Raw genomic sequence first — 26,959 nt, 5'->3', positions numbered from 1 at the left:
GAATTAGAGTATGTAGACATGACTTTAAAAAAGAATGGTTACAGTTCAAGATAAAGAGCATGGAAGCCGAAACCAAATGTAACACAAAACACAAATTTCCAATTGGAAAAGCTAGCTTTTCTTCCCTACATTAAGGAGATTTCGGGTGGAATTGCAAGAATTTTAGGCAAATTTAAACCACCAAATTTAAACCACCAGCCAAAGTTCGACAGTTCTTAAGAACACCAAAGGACACAATTCCCCTCCAAAATCCAGGAGTTTATTTGGTTCCTTGCAGCTGTGGTTCATCATACGTCGGAGAAACAAAAAGAGCGATCAAAACAAGATTAAATGAACACGTAAAAGCTATTCAAAACAATGCAGTCACAAAATCTGCAATATGTGAACACATTGCTTATAACGATGAGCATTTTATTAGGTTTGATAAAGCTTGCCGCAGAAAGGTTTTATGTACCCAGGATAGTAAGAGAAGCTATAGAAATAAAAAAACACAAGAATTTCAACCGCGATTCTAGCTTCAAACTATCGACAACATGGGACCCACTGATAAGCAAGCTTAAACCAACAAGAATGAACACAGAAGTAGCTGACGTCGTGAGCGTTGTGTGTACACAAGACTACGTAAGTTCAATTCAATAAGAACCAAACGCGTCATCACCCTCTGCAATAGAAAATGCACCAACAACTACGCACAGGTACAACGTACAACTTGCGTGCGCGATCGAGAACAAACAACAACATTGAACAATATCCATCGAACCCATTGTAATCCCATGACCACGAAGTTTGAAAGTTCTTCGAAACGTCGGGGCGAAGAAATAAAATTAATATTTCTTATAAATACGCGGTGAGTTTCGTAAAATTTAATTAAACTTAAAATACTTAGTTCTTTTTTTCTCTTACTCTAAATTTTGGATTTGAACACCCTCTATTTCTGTTATAACTATTTTTAAATGAATTCACTAGCCTATTGTTTTTTAAACACCCTGTGAAATAAAAAAAGTTCTTAAATTTATAACATAGCTTACCAAATCCTAAGAAATTATTCAATTTTGACGGTAGTCATCTTTTTTTTTGTTGATTAGTCACTTAGAAAAATCAAAAAAAAAAATATTATAACATAATTGGGGTGCCAAACTTTAGTGATTCTTGATAGATAATAAATTAAGCTTTGCATTGAATATTGTCTCTTAGCGAAATAACGCGGAATAACAAAGGTACAAAAATAAAAAAACACATTTTTTTAAACTTCAATCACCAAAACAAAAATGTGAAACACCCTGTGAAATAAAAAATTACTTACATAATAATAGAGCTGTAGCAAATCGTAAGTATTCGTTCCTAAAATGCGGGTATTTGCTTCAGTAACGAGTAACGAAACGTTACCTTCTAAAAAGTATCGTTACTCGCATGTTTCGTTACTGGGTACTGAAGTAACGAAACATACGAGATACGAAACATACGAGTAACGACCCCATTCCAATTTCAATACTAAATCATCCGATACATGAAATACGAAACGAAGTGATACACTCAATTTGCCGCATTTAGCATCTTGTATCGATATCATTACCCTAGTCGGAATGCTAGCTCCAGTCCAGATCAGAGATACCCAAAAGAGATGAGAAACTTCTGACGTCATACGGGTTTACCTACAAGCTGCTTTAGACATTTTTGGATAAGTATGATTGAAAAAATAGACATTTTTGGCTAAGTATGCGTGAAAAATCGTACATTTTTGCTTAGGTGTGCGTAAAAACACCGTGGCTACACTATGTGTGTTTTTCACATTTATTCACGAATACAAGAGAGATTACAACAACACGAAATAAACAAATGGGTTTTGGGGGTAAAACGTACGAAAGTTTCCCATCTACTTTGGGTATCTCTGGTCCAGATAATTATCTGGAGTTTACTTTTGTCTCAGTAGTGTCAAGGTGTAGTTGTGTCATCTATAATAAATTTATACAGAAATGTCAAAAGAGACGTTTTAGTATTTTCTCTATGTGGCCGAAATATACCCATACCGCTGTCAATGTGTTTATGACCTTTTTGTTAATGGTCTTGAAAAGTAGCTAAAGAATGTACAAAAGTTTTTTGGTTCTTCAAAAAATTTGTTTATTTTCAGTGCAAAATTTTCAACTAAAAAAAACACAGAAAACGAGGTTTGAAAATCAATGAAAAATATTGTTCGACATGGTTGTATTGAAGTGTTAATATTCCGAGATCTGCGCGATGTACTTTTGAAATAAAGGTCTCTAAAGAATTGTGATAAGATTACTGAACGAATATAAGCAAAAAATTACCAAAGTTTTGTCGAAAAATTAGAAAAAAAATTTAAAAAATTTCCACGTTTGATTAAAAAAAAATCTGTATAGCTACCTTCAAACTCTTATAACATGAGAACGCCGAAACTTAAATTAATGTTTTTGGCTTTAAAATGCAGCTTTGATTATACAAATTGTTTTTGGTTCAAAAAAAAAAAAAAATTGTTCACCGAAACATACTTAAAATACCAAACATACGAAACGTATCAAATACATGAAATATACGAAATGTACGAAGCATGCGAAAGTAACGAAACATACGAAACATGCGAAACATACGAAACAAAAAAAATTGTTCACCGAAACATACTTAAAATACCAAACATACGAAACGTATCAAATACATGAAAAATACGAAAAATACGAAGCATACGAAAGTAACTAGTTACGAAACGATATTATTGATGCGGGTACTAGTATCAAAAGTAACGTATACATGCGGGTACTCATTTGGCCAGTGGCGTACGTTGAGTCGCCGTGGCCCCGGGGCAATACTACATTTTGGGGCCCCTTTGATATTCGGGTGCCCCTAAGATCCAAAAAAAGTACGTATTCACCATAAATTTTTTTTGTATGGATTATTTATTTTAAGGTTTATTTTAATGTTTTAATATGCACTTCGCTATACTTACTTAAAATTAATTTTGGGACCCGCAAAAATTAAATATTTAGAGGTCCCTAAAATAAATTTTTTTTAGCTTAAAATTGATAGTTCTTGGGGCCTCTGTTCTGAAATAAAATGTACTCCTTTGATTTTCCATCATCGAACATAGTTTATTTCTTTTGGGGCCCCTGAAAAATTATTTTTTGGGCCTCAAAATTAAGTAATATAATTTTTTTGGGGCTCTTAAGTAATATTTAGTAGTCCAATATAATTTAATTCAAAAAACATTTTTATTTAATTTAATTTTTTTTGACGCCCTGAAGTAAACGATTTTGGGGGCCCTGGGCTGAAGTTGTTTGCTTTTTTGGGCCCCATAATGTATTGACTTGAAGTAATATTTGGTATGAGACTAACAAAACTTTTTTTGCTTTTTTGTATTATTTGTGGTTGCAAGGATTTTTCAAGAAATATTTTTGGGGGCATTAAGATAAAATAATAATTTTTCTTTTAAAAGAGCAGTTTATTTTTTTGGGGCCCCTGGGGTAACTTTTTTTTAAATCAATATATATTGATTTAAAAACAATGACATAATCAATGACATAATGTGTCTCCCTTGTATCCGAAATGATTCAAATACATTTTAATTTACTTCGTAACTCAATTTATGCTAACAGTTTCCTTCTCTGCATTGTCTCCAGTGGGGGCCCTAGGGTCGGTCGGGGGCCCCGGGGCGCCGCCCCGCTTGCCCCAAGGGAGTGTACGCCCCTGCATTTTGCCGTTACTTTTACAGCCCTACATAATAATACCTTCAACGGCGGATCCAGAACTTGGTTCATTCTTAAAGCCAATCAAATTATGAGAGTTGTTAAAATATATGAATAATAACAGAAAGAACTTGAGTGAAACTCTTGTCTATTTCTGGCTGAAAATGCGAATTTTATTGTTTGTTCCATCCCTTTTCCATGAAAAGCTCCAACTCACAAATAAATAAACGACTATTTGTTGGGTAAACACGAATTTTTTTTCGATTTAAAAAAAGGGAATTTTTGAAGTGTTTTTTTTTTTTAACTTCAAAGTGATTTTGGTGACAAATTTTGATATGGACATCGACAATGAATGGTATTCTAAAAAAAATGTATTTGTATATGCAACTCTATTTTTCTTTCGGAGGGGTTGAAGTACACACTTAAAAAATTTGCACTTTTTTCGTTGTTTTTTTTTTTTTAACATTGTGTTTTTAAAATAGCGCAACACACCACAACATTACATAACCTATATATTATTGAACTGCTGGATATGTAGAACAATCTTGCATTTCAAGAGTTTGACCAAGTTTGCACACTCGAAAATAAACCCCTTGAAAAAAAACTCCTCAAAAACGACCCTTACTTATAGATTTTTATAAATATTATGTTTTTGAGAAAATTTCTCCAGGGATACCTTTAAAAATATGGAATGAAATAGTAGGTGTGTTTTTTATTACCACCCCGGTCTTAACTGGACAAAAAAACGCAGTCTGGGCTAAGCAATTTACATATTGAATGCAACAACACTTTAGCCCCTTGGGCTTAGTTGTTTAGCCCGGAAAATTCTGTGCGTTTAACTTTTTCAACAGATTTAAATCTGTGCTACCAAATTAACTTGTTCGTAAATTGTTTAGAATTTGTTTAAAAACATCAAAACTGATGTTTGGAATGACAATTACTATTTTAAATATTTATTTAATAGGTAGTTAAACTTTTTTTTTTCAAAAACACCTAGTTTTCCAAATTTCAAAAAAATCGGTGCAGTAGTTTTGAAGTTATGAGGTGAACCGGCTTTGAAAACATTAGTTGTGGGGAGAACGATTTAAAGTTTTGAACTCTGGACTGAAATGTTCGTAATCGAAATCATAACTTGGTCAATTTGGCTCCAATAGACCTAAATCGTAGGTCCTAAATTGAACACAATATTTTTGAGATATAAAAAAAATTTAATGCAACTAAAAAAAAACTGGATTTCCCGGGAAAAAGTATGTTTCAGTTTTTTGTATACTTAGGAACTTTAATATTTATTAGAATGTAGTCTTTAGCATTTGAATAAAAACCACCAAGTCATTAAGGGCCATTTGCTGAATCGAAACTTAAATAATAATTTATGTTGAACATAAACTCTTATTCCCTACTTTTTCCTCTGCGTAAACTGTCACATAGGGATTTATATAGAATTTAAATGCTTAAGTTTCGATTCAGCAAACGGGTCTAAATAATGGAATAAATATGTCCGCATAATATTGCAAAATCTTATACAAAATCAAGAAACGTTTATTTTTAAAACATTATGGGCCTTACCAATAATGAATCGCTAAACACACGTTTAAGTATCGTCGGGTTAAATTTTACCGTCGCGTTAAATTGGGTGTATACTAATAATCAAAATAACCACGCGTTTAACGCGTATGATATTGACAGTTCTGATGTTTTATTTCTGTTTCATATAAATGTTGTATGAAGAACTGTCATACATCAGTGTATGAACGGAGAATCGACTGGAAGTATTCCAATGTTGTATGATACTGTTTCATAGAAATTTATCATACATCATTTTAATACATTTTGTGTGAACTTTTCATACATTTCATACAGCAAGTCTTTTTGCTGTAAACAAAATTTATTTACTTAATAAAAGTATTGAAATGCTATTTTTTTGTTCATAATTTAATCATAAAGAATATCCACATATTATATTTTGTGTTTTTGCAAAGAAAACAATAATTCATTGTCTTTTCTTGTTTTATTTTTAAATATTATGACACGCAAGTTTCTGCTTTTCGTTTTGGTTAGTCAGTATAAAAAATTCCTACACTTCAACGAAACCTTACCTCACAATTCATTCAAACGAAATGTCAAAATAAATACATCAACTACAACAGAATAGATTTTATACATTACTTCCAATGAAATCTGTGAAACAAAAAATTGTATGTAATGTATTAAAAAAATTTTAATGTATGATGTATGTAATGTATGTGATGTATTATCTATGAAATAGGGCCCAGATCTATTACATTTGTTGTCAAAATGACATCATTGAAGTGACATTTTATGCATGTAATGTAATAATGAACACAAACATAACTACAAAATACCTACATATCTTCATATATTTTTATTTTGGTTGTAAAAGTTAAAAAATGGAGCCCAAGCAAGGAAGCCAAAAGTAACTATCGTGTCGTGAAGTACGACGATGAAAATTTGCAGTTCTATTTCTTTTTAACTTGCTGAATACAATGGTGTAGCTGTGGCTTGTAGTACTGCCAAAATTTTACTGAGGGAAACAACAATGGCGTCAGCTGAGCAAAAAGTTGAGAATTCTTGAACTTGCGCTACAAGCTACAGCCACAGCTACACCATTGTATTCAGGGGGTTAGTTTTCTTTTTCAGCCTTTTCTGAAAGTAATGAATATTTATTAATAAAAATATAAATATTTATAAACAATTCATTTTTCCATTTTCTTATTTAATAAATTGCCGCCAATGTTATTAATTTTTCTCAACAACTCGTGACTTGACAAATGTTTTTTTTTTTTGCTGTCAAATGACAGTGCAAACCGTGCGTTTACATTTAACCGTGCGTTTATAGTTCAGTTTCGTAACTATAAAATTAACGTGGCGTTAACCCTTAACCTGACTATTAAATTGGTTATTGGTATGGAGAAATATTTAAAGCTCAGTTAAATATTTAACTGAGCTTTAAATTTGATTATTGGTAAGGCCCTATAAGTCCATTTCATCATAAAAAGTTTCAGACGACATATTCTTTGTATTTATCAAGTTTGATCTTCACTTTAAATGCAAATATTGTCCTTATATATCAAAGTAACTATTAAATAAGATTTTAATTCATAAGAACAAATAAAATCATCCTTTTTTGTGGGTTTAAAAAAAAATTTTAAAATGGACTTATCATGTTTTGAAAATAAATGATTCAATTAAAAAACGAAAACATTTTTTTTCTAAATTTCATCTTTAAAACTGAATTTCTCAAAAAACTATTTAATGAATCAACTTGAGTCCCCGGCTATTGGGGAGGTAAGCAGGTAAGCACTTAAGTTGCTTTTACTGTACCAAGAAAATGAAAATTTTTCCTTCCGAATAACTTTTCTGTCATTTGGTACTTATTTGATGTGGAAAATGTGCGTCGTTAAAATTCGCTGCTTGTCAGTCAGTTGTATGATACATACTTCACTTTATTTCTAACTGTTATTGCTGATTTTTTGCCAATCCGTACCTTGTAGGTACCAAACGCACGAGAAAAAATTAAGAGCAAAGTAATCTCTTCCACCAAATAAACAAAATAAAAAAAGCCAACTGCAACTTCAAAGCTGTTGTTATGCTTTTGTTATCACCGGTTTTGGCTTCAAACAAGACAAGTCATTTTTCGAAATAAATTCCGCTAAATTCGCGAAATCCCACACTGTGCGACGCCGACGTCCACACTATTTCATTTTGTATGAAAAATTTGGTAAACAACCGCGCGTCGCCGAGAACCGGATAAACGGCCCGGATAGCCGGTCGCTAGGTACACGTTCTTATGGGCGCCTTCACACGTACAAACCGAAACCTACTACACGGTTTGGCTGCCGGAATGAAACCAACTGCGCTTAGTACAACCAGAGACAGAAGAAATAATATTTCTCTTGTCTTTGCTTCAACTTAGCTGCCGTTCTGGTTTTCTTCTCATGAGCTGCAGTCAAGAAAGGGGTTGTTTTATGTTTTTATATTGTGAGGTAAGATAGGGGTTGTTTTTTTTCTGTTTAGGTATATCAAGATCAAGTCGAAGTGAAACCTACAAGAAAAATTCTTGTTTCATCCCTTGTTCTGCAGCTGCAGCCGCACACACCGGGCGTGTGTGAGAGCATACTCATTTTTTGACAAAACCGTTTATCCGGGCCGGAAAGCCGGTCTCGGCTATGTGTGAAATGGGCCTATACACTTGCAAGTTGCAACTAGTTCTAAAAAAATTTTTCGAGTTCGGTTGAATACTTTAGATTTTAAAGGTTCAATACGCCTCTCCAAACAATTTCAACAAATGCGCGCTTACACGCTTCGATCGAAAATTCCATGGTATTCCGACAAGATTTTCTTTGACAACACTGGGTGCGTTCACGTACCGATCAAGGGTATCTGGATTCATTTGTGTTGTTGTAATCCCATATAAAATCTCAGCTGATCGTAAACATGTGTTGACAAGCAAAAAAATCCAAAGGTATCCTAAAAATGCCTGGATTCTCGTGTATCTTATGTGAGATTTGAAGACCAGCTGATTCGTTTTCACAAACGTATCAGATACTTAGGTATCTTGGATAGGGTATCTGTGCGTACGTGAACGCACCCACTGGCGTTTTTGAAACATGTTTTTTATGACAAGGTAAATTTTATTCTATTAAAATTAAAGTTTTGACGTTCGAAAACGTGATTTTTATAAATTTTGGCATATAAATGATTTTTTTTTTTTTCAAAAAGTGGGCGTGTCAATGGGCGAAAATTTATATAATTATTCTTTTATTTAAGTTGATTTCTTTAGATTTTATGGGCTTAAAATTGATTGGTCATCTTAAAAAACTGTGCACTTCCCCACTTTGATCGACACGGTGCTATGGTCTTTCGGCAGGATATGACCAGGCACAGTGGACTTTTTGAAACCTTAATTTCATGAAGAAATATTCTAGGCGTTCAGGACACAAAAATCGACTGGGCACTTGGACTACTTCAAAATATTATTGTTGTTTTGTTTTTATTCACTTTTGCATTGTAATCCTTTCACAATTAGCTTACGTTTGTTATTTGTTATATTATTAACGTACGTTGTTAATAATATTCTCCCTGAAAAAACACAAGCGATTTATCTTACGAACGTACCTTGCTTGGTTTATCAAATAATGGAAACTCGCGTTGCCTCAAAAATGATCCCAAACAAATATCAACATTCTTAGCCGTGTCCAAGTTACAAAGTGCTATTGAACTAAAAATAAGGGAGTTAAAACTATCAAGGCAAAGAGTACCTACCTGTAATGCAGCTAAATTGTTGAAGCGTAAAAATAACTTCCATTGGATTCCGCGAAGTAGATTGACTCCTTGCCTCTTGTTTGTGAAGTGCTTTTTACATTAATAATAATTAGTATCTATAAGCTACAAGTGATTTCATTAAAGTCAGTAAAAAGTCCGAGAGGGGTTTCACTTACAACTAAAGTGCTGTCTTTCAAGATAAACTGAAATATGTGGCAAGTGACACCGGGAAAAACATCCGCTATGTTTGAGATGGGGCGCTACAGTCGCTTAAGAATTGTGTATTCGTTAGCCAAAAAATTACTGATAAGGACTTTTGGTTACTAAGTAACCACAACTATAATGCTATTTATATTTTGTGTATTTGGATTGGTTTTGTTTTTTGTTAGTACCTAGTGTGTTTTATTTCTGTTACATTTGAATTGAATTTAATTTTTGAAATATTAGGCTATGAGAACAATAGTGGCGTAACCTACGTTTATTAGTTTTTTCATAGAAATGGGTCTATACAAAATTAGATCATTGTATTTATATTTCTATAGTACTATCAATCCATGAAAAGACTTTAGCGACATCTTTTGGTAGATCTGCACTTCAATTTTTTGCATAAGGTTCAAACATAAAATAAACTAGCGATCCCAGCGGTGGCGACGCAAAACAGAAAATTCTACTTCATGAGAATAATATAAATAAAAAATAAATCATATGAATAAAAAACCCTGTTTCCTAAATCTCTCGTAGCTCAAAAGTGAATTGTATGGTTTACGACACTATTGTTTTCATAGCCTCATACACTGAGTGAAAAAGCCCAACGTAAAATGTAAAGTGTTCAACATTGATTTAATGTTGAAAAAACTAACATGAAACATCTTATTAAAATTGAAACAACGTAAAAATTTTTTTATTTTTGTCGGACTTCAGCTTTTCTTGCATTTTATCACCCTTATTTCCAACAGTGAGATAGCACGTAACCTAGTGACCCAAGAGTTGTAGGTTCGATCCGCAGTGGCTGCCAGTTTTTGCTTTTTTTATATAAATTGATGTTTTTTTTTCGAAGTAGAAACAACTTTGATTTCAACATGTTTTATAACGGCAAACCACTTTAAACTTACGATGTTCTACTTTGATTTTAAAATTTCCATCTTCAACGCAAAATAATTCAGAAAAATAGTTAAATCAACGTTGTTTTCGTTGATTTTAAGTTGTTTTTTTTCCCTCAGTGTATGTATGTATTTTGTATATTGAATTTATTTTTGAATGTTCGATTCTTATATTTAAAAGGATTTTGTTTTTCTGTTTAAGTACAGTGAAATAAGGAAAACAAAGGCAACGGTTATAATAATATGGGTTGACAGATGAAAAAGAGGTAGGTATAACTTCAGAGACGTCAGATTGTCTTGATTTTTTTTTGAATTTTTTTGGAATCAGCATTGAAAAATACCTTGAAATCATGTACCATATGTGTCTGTGAATGTATAGAAACCATTGTCTTTTATTGGTTATTTCGAAAATTTAAATTTCGCGGTTTGACCTTGAAAATCGAGACTTGTGGATATGAGATTTTTTTTAGACTTTTGAGTCAAGTTGTAGAATGCCAAAACGAAGATATTGAGCAAAAAAATTTCTATTACCATTCATTCCAAGGTTTACCTATTTTTCACCTTATTTGACTGTACTATGTTAAATAACGACTTTTAACTATTTAAAATAACTATCCAAATTTAAGTTTTTTTTCACTGAGTGCAGAAAGTTATATTTCAGAAGTTGTAATACATATTTTGTTATATAAAATAAATAAATAGTCTTTTAATATATACGTTAAAATAAAAATTTATACGTGTTTTGTAATTTTTAATATAATTTTCCTGTTAAGAAATATAAAATTTGTGATAAATGCCCTATAAGTACGGTGACCATCCGTCCCGGTTTACCCGGGACTGTCCCGTATTTCAACAGCTTGTCCCGGGTTTTTATTTAATAAACCCGGAACGTATAATTGTCCCGTATTTAGGAATTTGTCCCGTGATTGTCCCGTATTTGCAGATTTTCTGATTTATTTTACCGACTTCCAAAAAGGAGGAGGTATTCAATTCGTCTGTATTTTTTTTTATTTATTTTTTTATGTTTGTTAACTCATAACTTTGGACGGATTGAACCAATTTTGATAATTCTTTTTGTATTAGAAAGCTGGTGCTTGCAGTGTGGTCCAATTCTGGCTATAGAATCTATGAGAAAACCATAAAACCTAGTTTCGGTCCATGGAAGTCGGTTTTATTTTTTTTTTTTTGATAAAAATGATTATTTATTCAAAATTTTAAAACTTTGAACTAGGGATGGCGGTTGTTAGTACAAAAACCGGTTTTCCGTTTTTCCGGTTTTTTTCCTTTCGGTTAAAGCGGCCGGTTTTAAACCGGGCCAAAAACCCGGTTTTTGGAAAAACCGGTTTTCGGTTTTTTGCTTGATTTGATAGCCAAAAAAACATTAACTTAATTTGTCAAACAGAAAAAAAAACTTTTCGAAGAAAATCCCTAAGCAAAGATGTTTTTAGATTGATTTCATTTTTAGTAGGAGTTTTGAGGAATTTTTTTTCGTTGGGTCTTTTTTTTTTTGTTCGACGTTTTTTTTTCAGTCGGTTTTTTTATGGTTTTTCGATTGTTTCGCAAAAACCGGGAGAACAAAAAAACCGGTTGACCGAAGCAAAAAAACCGAAACCGGTTTAAACCGGCCGGTTGATCCCATCCCTACTTTGAACGGAAAACAAGAAAAAACAGTCTTTGGTTGATTTAAATTAAGAGTTTTTCTAATAAGTCTCCAAAGTAAAAAAAACTCTTTTAGAGTAAGAAAAATTACTTGTCAGTGAAAAACGATTGAAAACTCTCCAAATATTCTAGCACAGTAAAGAATTTCGGTGGTTAAGCTGCGTGAATGTGCATCGAAAAACTAAATTTTCGTATTTCGTCGTGCTGGTTTTATATGAAAATTTTCGTTTCACTTCAAGACTAGGCTTTAATTTTAAAATTTTTTTGTCATTTTTTTAGTTCCAGCTTGTATTTGTCGAGTTGAAAAGCTATATAAGGAAAAGTTTTTTTTTATTGACAAAATATTCTTTAAGAAGTTATTAACAGTAGGTACCTATTATAAATCCGCTTTCTTGATTTCGTAACCGGCTTAAAGGATTTCAATGAAAATGCTCCCATCAAATCGTTTAAGAAATCATTATATCAAAATAAGGAAATTATGAAAACTATTTTTAATTTTTTTTGTTGTGAAAAATCAATATTTTAAAAACGAATTTTTTATCTGTCCCGGGTTTCGCTTCTAGAAATATGGTCACCGTACCTATAAGGCTTTTGATGTGTATTTTATCACGTAAGGATTTTGAGATATAAGCGTTAAGAAATCACAAAAACAATTCGAATTCGGGTTCGAAATTAATCAGCATATTGTAATCCATTAGAAAAGTATACTTCTGTTCCTGGGACAAATAAATATGTACGAATTTTTTTTAGATTGTATTATTTATGATGAAATAATATGCCAAATCTATCAATTTAAATTTATGATATCTAATATCTCAGAGAAGAAAAGAGATATTGAGAAGATTGAAACTGAAAAAGAAAAAAATAAGTTCAAAATTATCATACTTGAAGGAGCTAGTAAAAATGCTAAGGGCCAGTTGTACAAATATTTAATCCGTGGATCAGCAACTTTTATCCTCTGAAATCAGTAGCAAGGCTGAAGTTTAGTACTGGTTCAAGGTTATTATATATAGAAATAGCCACATTCATGCTTGAACTGAAGTTAACCCGCAGCTAATCCGCCGAAATCGGTGGGTTTAATTCTTGAACCAAGGCTGATCCACGTTTGTACAACTGGCACTTAGTGCATGAATGTGGCTATTTCTACATATATAAACCTTGAACCAGTGCTTAACTTCAGCCTTGCTACTGACTTCAAAAGATAAAAGTTGCTGATCCACGGATTAAATATTTGTACAACTGGCCCTAAAGTCTATTCATTTAAAATGTTGATAAGTTAAAAAGCCTACAATTAGGTGAAGCTAATCATGTGGTGAGGTAGCGCAGTGCGTAGCTTCTGAACTCACTTGGTCTAGGTTCAACACTCAAGTGTGACGGAAAAAGTATTTCAAATTAAGACTGGGGGCCTTACCAATAATCAAATTTAAAGCTCACTTAAATATTTAACTGAATTCTACATTTTTTACCCTATCAAAAACCAATTTTATAGTGAGGTTATAGGCTAACGCTCGGTTAAATTTTATAATTGGGAAACTTGACTATAAAATTTAACCGAGCGTTAGCTTTTAATCCCACTACCAAGTTGGTTTTTAGTAGGGTGAGAAATGGAGAATTCAGTTAGATATTTAAGTGCGCTTTAAATTTGATAACTGGTAAGGGCCTGGGTGTTTAGTTTTTCAAAATAGCTTTGCTCCGTAGTTTGATTCAATCTCAATCCAAAATAGAAATAAAAAAAAAATAAAAATTTTAGTCTAACCCTTGTATATATACTATAGTACTATCATGAACGTGAATTAATAAATAATAAGGTCCGCTTCCTTCAACTAGGGTGCGCTGCGGTAGGTTTATTCCTGTTTTGGAAAGTAGAATGAAAGAATAAAAAATGTGTGTAAGAGAGAAAAAAATACTTTAATCACTTTAAAGGAGAAAGCGAAAAAACCGATATCATATGCTTGAATGATCTTTCAGGTCGTTCTAAAACAACGAACATTTTATCATGTTTTTTTCTCTCTTAATAATAAGTGCAAAAGTTTGGAAATTATGGGGATTAAGATATTTAGCTATTTAGATATTTTGTTTATTATCTAAACAATAAAACTTATTTCATTCAATTATGTTTAAAAATGTGAAAGTTATGTACCGATTTGTAAACGATAACCCGATTTTTACGTGGTCCACTCAGCCTTAAATGAAAAATAACTAGACCACATACAAATGGAATAAAGGAGTCTGATGATCGGATTGGCATCCGTGAAACAGTGCTGTAACTCTAGGTATAAACACTTGGTGGTAGCACCCTCAAGATGTTGTTGTTCAAAGATTATAGTGGAATTGACGGAATAAATAGCAGCCTAACTAAAAGTATGAAAAATTAAAAAAAAAATAAGTTCTTTTATAAACCGTAAGATTTAAAGTTGAAAAATAATTATCTTTCGTCAACGCTTTGCTTCGAAAACACATAGGGTTTGTGGGGTTTTCTACCGAGAATATTAAAAAAACATGACTTTGGATTGGAATCAGCATACCAGAATATTTAAGAAAAGTATAGCTTTATTAAAAGGAGAGTTTCTTTGGGTACCAGTGTATTTCTGCTTTCAAAAAATACAGTAGGTGGCCAAATGATTTGAAAATTTGTTACGCTAAAAACCAATTTTAGCCAAATGTAGCCGCGATAAAAAATTTTAAAACTGTGACTAAAATCATTGTGATCTATTTACGATTGAATAGTCGAGCGAGCAAAATCGCATGTGTGTTCCTAGCCTTTACCACTCAAAATTTAATGTTATTCAAATCTTCATAAAAAAAATTGCACGACTAGGTCACACGACACGAACTTACTCTTGGGGTTATATTATTCACTATGGATTTAGTTTAGATTAAAGTTAATGTTAAATCCAATCACTTAAATCTGAATTTCGTAAATCCAAGGATTTGACTTTTTGTTCATATTATTCACCAAAAAAAATTTTTGATTATTCAATAAATTTTGTATAATTTGCATTTATCTTTATTTTTCCTTTTCTTGACAAAACAACTGAACACTGCGAAAATGAATTTTACATCTGGATTTATTAAGTTAAGCAGACCTCCAGAGAGCAGTTTAAAGTTATTTGGATTTAACGAGATTGGGATTGGATTTCGATTTATTTTTGACATTTGATATTTCTTTACATCCAGATGAAGTTTTAAACTAGTAAATAATGTGGCCGTTAGAGTTTTAAAATAGAAATTTAGAAAATTAAATAAAATAAAATGCAAAACTGGGTCGCACGAACTTGCTCTTGGAATTAAAGTTGCTTAAATTTTTAAGACTTTTTATATAGAAATTTGGAAAATGTAGTCAACTACTATATAGCTAAAAAAAATAAATAAAAAAAATTAAAATTCGTTTTTTTTTAATAAAATAAAATCTAAAATCAAATTGCCCTCCAAAACAAGAATGCAGTTTTGATTGATATATTAAGATGCATTTTTAGAGAAAAAATTTTCAAAATCTTTAGAGCCGGTTTTTAAAAACTAATTTTTTATAAATAATAATTTTTTGGAAAAAAGTTTTGTAGTAAAATTGGTATGCCATTTTGTAGAAATTACTAATCAGAATCTAAAAACAAATTTTCAAAAAAATTCAATGTCCCGTTTTCGAAAATTAGATTTTTCGAAAAAAAAAAAATTCAAAATTTTTTTAAAAATCCAAAAATTATTTTTTTGAAATATTTATTTTTGGTTTAAAATTATATAAATGCTTCTTCACAAAAAGTTTCGTTGAAATCGAATAAGAGGTTTCGGAAATAATCGGATTTGAAAAAACGGTTCTATGACAGGTACCGTTAATAATGATTTTCAAACAAAAAAATTGGAAGATAGACATTGTCTTAAAACTAACATTTGAATTTTTTAAACAAAAGCGTTGCAGCTGTTTTTGAGAAATTTTACTAAAATCGGTACATGACAAGTACCGTTTTTTTTTTGTCCAAAAAAATTAATTCCAAAAACTCCTCTGGAGAGTCGCCAAATAACGCTACATACCAAGTATGACATCAATCAGTCCATCCGTTTAGGCTGTAGCTTCGTTTACAGACAGACAGACTGACAGACAGACAGACGCACTTCCGGGACCCACTTTTTTGACATTCTCTATCATCGTAATGTCATGGAAAAATGTTATCTCAACTTGTTTTTTATACGAATGCATAACTTGATATACAGGGTGTCCCAAAAGTTAACGTCGAAACGAAAACGGTAGATAGGGTAGGTGGTGACAGTTATCAGAAAAATAATAAAAAAAATCGCAGCCATATATTTTGTGAGTTATGGGCATTTGAAAAAAATTCGAAAAAATGGTTACCCTGTGACGGTTTTTCATGTGCCGTGACTACAAATCTTAATTTTTTTCATTTTTTTCTTTTGTTACGGAACCTTGAATAACCCTGCTACCAAATGCATTCAAAAATTTTAACTCAGCTGCATCAGTTTTAAAGCAAATATTACTTTTTTGCTCAACTAAGTACTAAAAAATTTTACATGACTCTAATTCAATGAACCGTAGTGTAAAAAAAATGCTCTACGATGTTTCGGCAAGTTATCTTAAAAGTTGGTGTGTTCAATTCTCTTTTCAAAATGGTATAACATTGTGGAGAATATTCCATAAATAACCGAGATACAATTATTTTTCTTAAGAAATCTGACTTTTTTATTAGGTAATTTTCCCATATTATTTAAGTTTTTGTATTCTGAAAGGTTCTGAAAGGGTACAAAACTTAAATAATATGAAAAAATTACCTAATAAAAAAGTCGGATTTCTTCAGAAAATAAATTTTATCTCGGTTATTTATGGAATATTCTCAACAATGTTATACCATTTTGAAAAGAGAATTGAACACACCAACTTTTAAGATAACTTGCCGAAACATCGTAGAGCATTTTTTTTACACTACGGTTCATTGAATTAGAGTCATGTAAAATTTTTTAGTATTTAGTTGAGCAAAAAACTAATATTTGCTTTAAAACTGATGCAGCTGAGTTAAAATTTTTGAATGCATTTGGTAGCAGGGTTATTCAAGGTTCCGTAACAAAAGAAAAAAATAAAAAAAATTAAGATTTGTAGTCACGGCACATGAAAAACCGTCACAGGGTGACCATTTTTTCGAGTTTTTTTCAAATGCCCATAACTCACAAAATATATGGCTGCGATTTTTTTTTATTATTTTTCTGATAACTGTCACCACCTACCCTATCTACCGTTTTCGTTTCGACGTTAACTTTTGGGACACCCTGTATAGTACCTATATCGCAAGTAAAAAAAACATGCATTTTTAGAAAAAAAAAATTTCAAAATCGCAAAAAAAATATAAAATTGGTAATGCTACATACCAATGGGTGCATCCGTTTAGGCTGTAGACAGACTGACAGATCGACAGACTGACAGATCGACAGACTGACAGACTGACAGACTGACAGACTGACAGACTGACAGACTGACAGACTGACAGACTGACAGACTGACAGACTGACAGCCTGACAGACTGACAGACTGACAGACTGACAGCCTGACAGACTGACAGACTGACAGACTGACAGACTGACAGACTGACAGACTGACAGACTGACAGACTGACAGACTGACAGACTGACAGACTGACAGACTGACAGACTGACAGACTGACAGACTGACAGACTGACAGACTGACAGACTGACAGACTGACAGACTGACAGACTGACAGACTGACAGACTGACAGACTGACAGACTGACAGACTGACAGACTGACAGACTGACAGACTGACAGACTGACAGACTGACAGACTGACAGACTGACAGACTGACAGACTGACAGACTGACAGACTGACAGACTGACAGACTGACAGACTGACAGACTGACAGACTGACAGACTGACAGACTGACAGACTGACAGACTGACAGACTGACAGACTGACAGACTGACAGACTGACAGACTGACAGACTGACAGACTGACAGACTGACAGACTGACAGACTGACAGACTGACAGACTGACAGACTGACAGACTGACAGACTGACAGACTGACAGACTGACAGACTGACAGACTGACAGACTGACAGACTGACAGACTGACAGACTGACAGACTGACAGACTGGCAGACTGACAGACTGACAGACTGACAGACTGACAGACTGACAGACTGACAGACTGACAGACTGACAGACTGACAGACTGACAGACTGACAGACTGACAGACTGACAGACTGACAGACTGACAGACTGACAGACTGACAGACTGACAGACTGACAGACTGACAGACTGACAGACTGACAGACTGACAGACTGACAGACTGACAGACTGACAGACTGACAGACTGACAGACTGACAGACTGACAGACTGACAGACTGACAGACTGACAGACTGACAGACTGACAGACTGACAGACTGATAGACTGACAGACTGACAGACTGACAGACTGACAGACTGACAGACTGACAGACTGACAGACTGACAGACTGACAGACTGACAGACTGACAGACTGACAGACTGACAGACTGACAGACTGACAGACTGACAGACTGACAGACTGACAGACTGACAGACTGACAGACTGACAGACCGACAGACCGACAGACTGACAGACCGACAGACTGGAAAACTGGACTATCTCTGTTATTTATGGAATTTTATCAAAAATATTATACCTTTTTGAAAAGAGAATTGAACACACCAACATTTAAGGTAACTTGCCGAAACATCGTAGTGCATTTTTTTACACTACGGTTCATTGAATTAGAGTCATATAAAATTTTTTAGTTGGGCAAAAAAGTAATATTTGCTTTAAAACTGATGCATCTGAGTTAAAAGTGCATTTGGTAGCAAGCAGGGCTGGTTTTAGGGGGGGAGCAAGGGGCACAAGAATTGAGGGGCGCCGCAGGCGCCCCGATCTTTTACAAAAGTTATATAAATAACGAAGTCTTTCCAATCGATGTTTTATTTATTTTTACTTTCACAAAGGCGCCCCCATTTTTTTCTATTTTACATTTTCAATGGCGCTCGTATTTTTTGTTCTAAACTTTTTTAAGTATGAAGGCGCCCCCCAAATTTGGGTTAATTTGTTTGGCTTCCGGAAGGACAATGGTGTCCAAAATCTTCATTCATCTTTAAAGAACAAGGCGCCCAATTTCTTTTTTTTTTTTTTTTTTTTTTTTTTTTCACTTCAGATTCTTTGATGTAGTCAGCTTAGAGCAAGCTGTATACTACTATCAGAGGGTTCATCATTAGTGCATGTGTTAGTAGTTAGTAGGACAAAAACAATCAAATACTATCCACATGCACAATATACAATTAATATTAGCAAAAAATGATATACTAACATTAATACAATTTAAAAATCTAATTAAAACATTAACTGACAATCACGTCTGTGGAGCACTGGTTCGAAATAAAGTTTTTAATTTCATCTTGCTCATATTAAAGTCAATATCGTTTAAATTATAAAGTTTGCTCATTCGGTTAAGAGGCTCGTTTATACCATATTTTGTTCTATGAAAGTCAATATGTAAGAGTTCAAATCTTCGTAGGTGGTGAGATCCTCCCGGATAGTTAAAGCCAAGGCAACCTAATAAGTCAGGAGCGTCAATTTGGCCATTAATTAATTGATGAAAGAATATAATATCGTTATTAACACGTTTTTGTTGCAAAGTTTGCATGTTTAAAAGTTGAATCCGCTGATCGTAAGGTGGTAAGTCGTAAGGATCTGTCCAAGGTAGACCCTTCAGAGCAAAGCGTATGAAATTATGTTGGATTGATTCTATACGATTCTTATGAACCTCATAAAATGGACTCCATACTTGGGAAGCGTACTCGAGGTGGGGTCGAACGTAGCAGTTGTATAGAGAAAGTGTGACAAATGGATCGTCAAACTCCTTTGCCCAGCGTTTTACAAATCCAAGCATTGAGCTCGCTTTGTTTTGAAAGACTAAAGCAATCCTAATATTCCTCCTACAAATTTAAATTTTGCAAAGGCGCCTCTATATATAAATCACTAAATCACAGCTGGTAATATCCAGACTTTAATAATGAATAAGGAAACAGAAGGGAGAGGGAGACGGACAGAATCCCGAAATTAAATATTCAGAAAGCCCAAAATCCAGAAAACCCCAAATTCCGAAAACCCAAAAACCCAAAATCCCGAAAACCCACAATCCCAAAATCCAGAAAAACCAAAATCCCGAAAACCCAAAACCCAGAAATGCCAAAAATTGACAGCTTCTCCATTTCTCATAAAAACTACGTTTGTGTGTGAGAATAAAAAAATAGGTCTCTTCGTTGTTCCCCCCTCCAGGGCACTCTAAGTCATGTCAATTAACTGTCAAAATGACATGAATAATTAATTTTTTTTTTAAGTTAACCTTATATACTTTAATAAAATGCACATTGTTAATAAATGCATTGACAAGTATATGAGAGGTAAGACATAATCCGCTATTGCTTTTATTCGTGATTTAAAAAAATAGTTTTAAGATTAATTTTTTTTGAGAGGCGCCACTTGCAATCTTGCTCAGGGGCGCCGGTAGTGCTTAAACCGGCACTGGTAGCAGGGTTATTCAAGGTTCTGTAACAAAAGAAAAAAATGAGAAAAATAAAGATTTGTAGTCACGGCACATGAAAAACCGCCACAGGGTGACCATTTTTTCGACTTTTTTTCGAATGCCAATAACTCACAAAATATATGGCTGCGATTTTTTACATTATTTTTCTGATAATTGTCACCACCTACCATATCTACCGTTTTCGTTTCGACGTTGAATTATTTAAGTATCAGTTTTCAGACCCTGAATTCCTAAATTTGGTTCATCTTTTTTTGGTGGATAATACTGTTTCAGTTTAGCATTTTTCTGACTTGCTAAACAATAAGCAAACACAAAAACATACAATTCTAGTGGGCTCTATGAGCAACGAAAACATTTAAATTAATTAAAAAAAAGTTACTATACATCCAAATAATATTCATCCGACGCCGAAGTGAACTCTGCGACCGACGAAATCAAATAAAACAAAACAGCAAACAAAGAACAAGATCAAAAAGAAACGTCAAAATGAGTCTCAAAAGTTTCGACCGGAGACTCACAGGGTAGAAAATCTTCCTTCCCTTTTTTTCGATCTTTCTAACTCCCTTGCTCTTGTGCGTCTGGAACTTTGCGTCTTCGTGTAAAGCAGACAAAGTTCGCTGATCGGATATCGGAGTCATTGTATATATACATATTTTTATAGTACTATCATGAAGTCGAATTTAGTATTAGTTCATGTCGCCACTTTTTTGAGGTGGCGCTCAGTGTGTTTTTTTCATACAAATTCTGCTTTTTCAAGTCAGCACTAGAATTCCTAAGATCGTTTCACTTCATGATAGTACTATGGACATATATATACAATGATCGGAGTTGTTGGTCGCATACAAAATGTGTTAATTTTGTAGTTATAACTAGTTTTACGCAATATTCTATATTAAATACGTCTCTTCCATACTTTTTGTGCACTAATTTAGGAAGTCTGTCAAATTAATGAGAGTTGGGAGAAAATTCTCTCAGTAGGAAATAAAACTACGAAAGACTGCCAAAGACTCTGGAACGAGTTGAACACCATTATACAACACAATTTCATATTTTATGCTTTGTTCGATCAACATTAACACTTATTTAATGCAAAAAACACGTAAACGCGATTCAATTTAAAAATCACTACAGTTTGATTTGTTTTTTTTTTTTATTTATTTGTTTGGCATACGTCAACTTTTCAATTGACAGAACTCATATTTCGGCCGGAAGAAATTCTTGGGACTAAATTTGTCAGGGTGGGGAAATTTTGTACTCTCTCGTGAGCACTCTCTTCTACACAGTTTTTGAAGTTGGGAACAGACTCTGACCAAAAATAACCAAATATGACTGAATTCGGAAGTTTCAAACTCAGTGTGGAACAGACTTTGTAAATATGATAACATATTCACTTTATTGAACAATTTAAATAAGAATAAGTTGATATTTGCTTAAAAAGAACTATTTGAAGACGCAGTACAGCTCATATGAATGACGCTTTAGTTAACTAATTCATTCATTCAGAACATAGATATAGGGTAGGGCGAGGAGGTTTTGACACGTTAACGGATATTGTTAAAAATTAAGAACTTCCTTTTATAAATAGCCATCTTTTTACATAAAATGCTTTTTATTAAGGTTTAAGCTCATTCAAAAACAAATTTTAGGAAGTAAATTACTACCCATATCAAAGTTTATTGTAAATTAGTAAATAAAGAAAAAGTGACGAAACATCCTACCTTGTAGGAGGTTCCGACTTTTAAGTAGGAGGTTTCATCATGCCATAGGAGGTTCCGTATGTTCGAAAAATTACTTATCGACGAATCACCAGGAACATAAGAAATTAAAATTAGGGGTCTCTTTGGCTAACCATACAATAGGTGGGAACTCGTAACCTTTATTGGGTTCTAAAAAAAATGAATGAGGAGTCTGAAAAATTCAATCTCAAGAACTCTAGCTAGTTATGCTCATTTGCTGTGCAAAAATTAATTTTTTACTCCTACGAGTAAATTTTTGTTCCAATTTTAAATTAAAAAAGTGCTCTTTAAGTTTGCTTAAGCCAATTGAGAAATTAAAAAAAAATATCTTTTTCTAATTTGCTTTGTCATTTGAACGTTTTTTAAAATATTCAAGTAAAAAAAGGGGCTCCGGTGAAAAAAACGCTCCACAAAGTCAGTTTTAAATCTTTCTTCATTGGTAAATCGAACCAGAAGTGCACTTATTAAACATTAAATTGAAATAAAAACTGGCCGAAACAAGATACAAAATGTTGAATACCTAAGGTAAACAAAAATAAAAGGAAACTTACATTTTCTTACAAAGAAAAATAAAGAGCAAAGGGGCCCAAATTTAGTTTTGCTCCGGGACCCCAGCAGCTAAACGTAGCCTCTGCTTCTAGCATGGCTAACTTATCAAATGTCTTCTCAGGATAAGGATACCTACTTTTTTATTTTTGTGTTATATTCACTGAAAGTTATACAGGTTTTAATATGAAAAAAAGCTAAAACGTACTATAAGAATAAAATAAGGATGTTCCTACATTTTGACTAAACCTCCTACGCAAAACATGCCGAAACCTCCTTCAACACAAGACAATTAATAAATTTATTTAGAAAATTTACACATTGATATTCACGTTAAATGATTACAATTATTAGAACACTATTATTTACCTAATTTATTTATCAACAAATCGCATTCAAAAACTTAAAACAAAAAAAAGTATCGCTTAAGGGGTAATAACACCTTGTAAACCATGAAATCAAGCGTCATATTCATCAGCGTATAAAACAAAGAAGAAATATTATTTTCTTTTGGTATTTGTTTAGTTTAATTGAGTATATTAATAGGTAACAGAATAGGCAAATGTTAAATTTTTTAATGATGTCAAATTTTTTAAATGGCGGTGTAGTTCAGCATGATAGTAAAATCCTGTGCTCCCATCGGGCGACCTACTAACTCCTACAGTTTTTAACCGATTGGACTGAAACTTTGTGTGGAGCTTAAAAATACTATAGCTTACAATAACTATTCTCTAGTGAAGTACGTAGGATTTTTTTGAAATATTAATTTTTAAAGAAATGGCATTAGTTTGAAAAAATTATTTCATTCCAAAAACAAAATTCGTTGAAAAAAAGACCATAAAATCGTTAAATTTTAATATTTCAAAAAAATCCTACGTACTTCACTAGAGAATAGTTATTGTAAGCTCCACATAAAATTTCAGCCCAATCGGTTAAAAACTGTAGGAGTTAGTAGGTCGCCCGATGGGAGCACAGGATTTTACTATCATGCTGAACTACACCACCATTTAAAAAATTTCACATCATTAAAAAATTTAACATTAGCCTATTCTGTTACCTATTAATATACTTAATTAAACTAAACAAACACCAAAAGAAAATAATATTTCTTCTTTGTTTTATACGCTGATGAATATGACGCTCGATTTCATGGTTTACAAGGTGTTATTACCCCTTAAGAACTCACCAAGAAAAATTACATCTGCACTTCACAAAAAACAAAATACGAAATAATTTGTTCCGCAATTACAGTAATTGAACAGAATAAAGGAAAATAAAATGGTAAACTTCGAAGCGTTAAATATAGGTAGTAATCGTTTCAATCAAATGTAAAGGAAGGGAGAAATTGGAGTTTGATGAAACCTCCTACATGTCGAGACCTCCTAGCCTTACCCTAGATCCTCAAAACACGAAGATCCATTTTTGTTTTTTTTTTTTTTGTTTACAACACAAGACAAACTTAAACTTTTTTTTTATGATGCCAGAGAATTTAGGTATTATGAATACAAAAAATGATTTTTTGTTATAATAATGAAAAAAAATATCTATTCTTTTACAAAAATTGTTGGTAGTCTTTTCCACACCTAGTTTAAGACTTCCGAATTTGGTTATACATATTTGGTTATTTTTAGTCTGAGTTTGGTCCCAATCTCCCAATCTCAAAAATTGTTGGTATTGTTCAATTTTCGAGAACACTTACGAGAGAATAAAAAATTTCCCCATCCTGTAACAATTGATTATTTTAATATTAGAATTCAAAACAGCCTTTGACTATTATTCTAAATCTTGTTTATAAAATTTTGTTTGTTACTATGAAAGTTTTATTACTTTATTGCCTTTGACTATAATTTTAATTTTTATAATTATTTATTCTTGTTTTCTAAAATTCAAAGCCTCCTAAATAATTAATATTTTTTCAATGTTTTCTGGCTATAAAAGGAGAGCCAAAACTAGAATTAAATCTCTTTCGACTTGACCAGGAAAGAGTCAAGATATTACAGAGGTAACACTTACCGCTTTTTATCTTTGGCTACTTTTCTGAGAGTATTATTGAAGCTATACTTCCTCTTCTGTAATAACTGCGGAACACCAACCGCATAATAGCAAAGAGAAGGAACACTACAGTAATACCATTCAATAGAAGTAGTTCCAGTATTGTTGTAAACGTCGATTGTTCAATAAAATACATTCTTGTTAAAATTATCCTGTGGTGTCAGAGTTTTATTTCGGTAAGACCCCACGACATCTTAACCGACGCGACGAAAGCATCCTGCTACAATTCTGACAAATCTAATCCCAAAAATTTCTTTGGGGTTTGGGCCGAAAAATGAGTTCTGTACCTGTTAATTTTGTAATTATTTCAATATTAAATATTTTAAAAATTTTATTTTTTCAAATTTAAAGTAGGTACATACATAGGTACACGGTTTGAAATTCTGGAGTATTTTTTAATATTTTTTGGGTTACATATAGGTCTACACCAGAAATGTATTAAGATTTAATACATGACAAATATTAAAAATTTTTAGTTAATACAAAATGTATTAAAATTTAATATAGTTGTATTAAAACATAATACAACTTATATTAGAATTTAATACCAAATGTATTAAATTTCAAGTATTGCATATTATAATTTAATCTTTTTATACTAATTTCTAATAAGAATTTTATTAAAAGACAATGGAAAAATATTTCAACTGAATACCAAATGTATTTAAAGTTAAAAAAAATTTATTCTTTTCCTAAATTCACTACTGAAAATAAATGGTGCGGGGAACTAAGTCCACGGGAACTAAGTCCACTGATGGACTTCGTTCTCATTGAGTGGGAACGAAATCCACTTTAGTGAAGTGGTTTTCTTTCCCATTCAAGGTGGGATTGAATTCCACTCTCTAATGGGAACCTAGTACACACTCAACATAATTAAAAGAGAATTTATTTTCAACAACGATTTAATAACGAAAAACGAAAGTAATCAAATAAGCGTTATTTTTCGTAAAAGTACTTTTTAACGTGCGCGTCCCGATTTTTTTCGGAATTTATGTCCCACTTTACTAGAATCCAATTCGGGACTTAGGTATGTCCCTCACTACTGAGACATAAGTCCCAAAAAAACAGTTTCGGCACTCATTCCCCACATGTTAATGGTTAGTCGAAATAGCATCGTGACAAAATAAGATCATGGAAAGTGAAAGTCTTTTCGAAAACATTTTTGATATGTATTCTTTATGATTTGATAACAGGGTGAAGGCGGAAAAACTTTTGCTCACATGAGAATCTATTTAATTTGTACAACCCAAACGCGAAGCGGAAAAAAATTTTGCCCAGGGGAGAATCAATTTTGAGGTGTGAAAATAAAAATTCGCGCGAATTTTTATTTTCACACCTCAAAATTGATTCTCCCCTGGGCAAAATTTTTTTCCGCTTCGCGCTTCACTAACATACAAACATTTGCGTCTGCCTGGCGATTTAACATTACCTAAGCAGAGGAACGAACTTGCGTGAGCGGTCCACTTAGGATATTTAAAGTCGCCAATGTCGGCGTCTTTTTAACTAACTGAAACCTTGTCTGGCTCGCTTCGAGGGTTCTCAGTATTTTAAAACCCTTTTAGGGTTCTCTGTCCCGCTCACGTAACTTCGTTGCTCCGCTAAAGGTATGTAAAGTCGCCAGGAAGGCGCCAATAACAACACTTTTTTAACTAAACTGTGCCTTGTCCCGCGGATGTTAATTCCAAATTAAATGGAACTAACATCCAATTGGGTTAGTTCCGTGGGTGTTACAGTCTCTTTTCAGTTTCCTGAAAACTGGATTTCAAAATGAACTGCTGGTTTTCCAGATTCGGTAAAAAGTCAAATTTAAAACTCGCGACTCTTTTTCTTCTTATTCAACTTCTTCTTGGTGAAATGGGAATTAAGTTAACTAACATTCAGAGGGAACGAACACCACACGTTTTTTTCCGGAATTAGATTCCCACCTAGCATGGGAACTTACTCCACTTTACTAAAGTGGGTTTCGTTCCCACTGAGTGGGAACTAACTACCTCAGTGGACTTAGTTCCCGTGGACTTAGTTCCCCGCACCAAAATAAATATCAAACATAAATAATATAATAATGGTGATATTATTTTATCTGTTTCACAAACTGTGGCATGTAAAATCTTACTGCCGATCAAAATTCATCTGCAATGCATGCATTTTGCTTCGAAAAAACACAAAGCGCCTTCAAATTATTACAAATTTACAGTTTTTGATTTAATTTTGTTTTTAGAAAAGGTGCCTCAAACAATGGATTTTTTCTTTTTTAAAATGGCTGCTGGCGTCACATAAAAAGGTAATATATACCGAACTGACATTG

At 32.9% G+C, this 26,959-nt stretch overlaps 1 protein-coding gene across 5 annotated transcripts in view; it reads right to left on the bottom strand.

Annotated features, from left to right (window-relative positions):
* Positions 1-26,959, bottom strand: part of LOC129910214 (uncharacterized) — an 80,263-nt gene that overhangs the window by 47,807 nt on the left and 5,497 nt on the right. The gene's annotated exons all lie outside the window — the stretch shown is intronic.

The sequence above is a fragment of the Episyrphus balteatus genome, chromosome 2, assembly GCF_945859705.1.
Source record: "Episyrphus balteatus chromosome 2, idEpiBalt1.1, whole genome shotgun sequence".
NCBI lineage: Eukaryota > Metazoa > Arthropoda > Insecta > Diptera > Syrphidae > Episyrphus > Episyrphus balteatus.
This window is presented reverse-complemented; position numbering and strand designations above follow the sequence as displayed.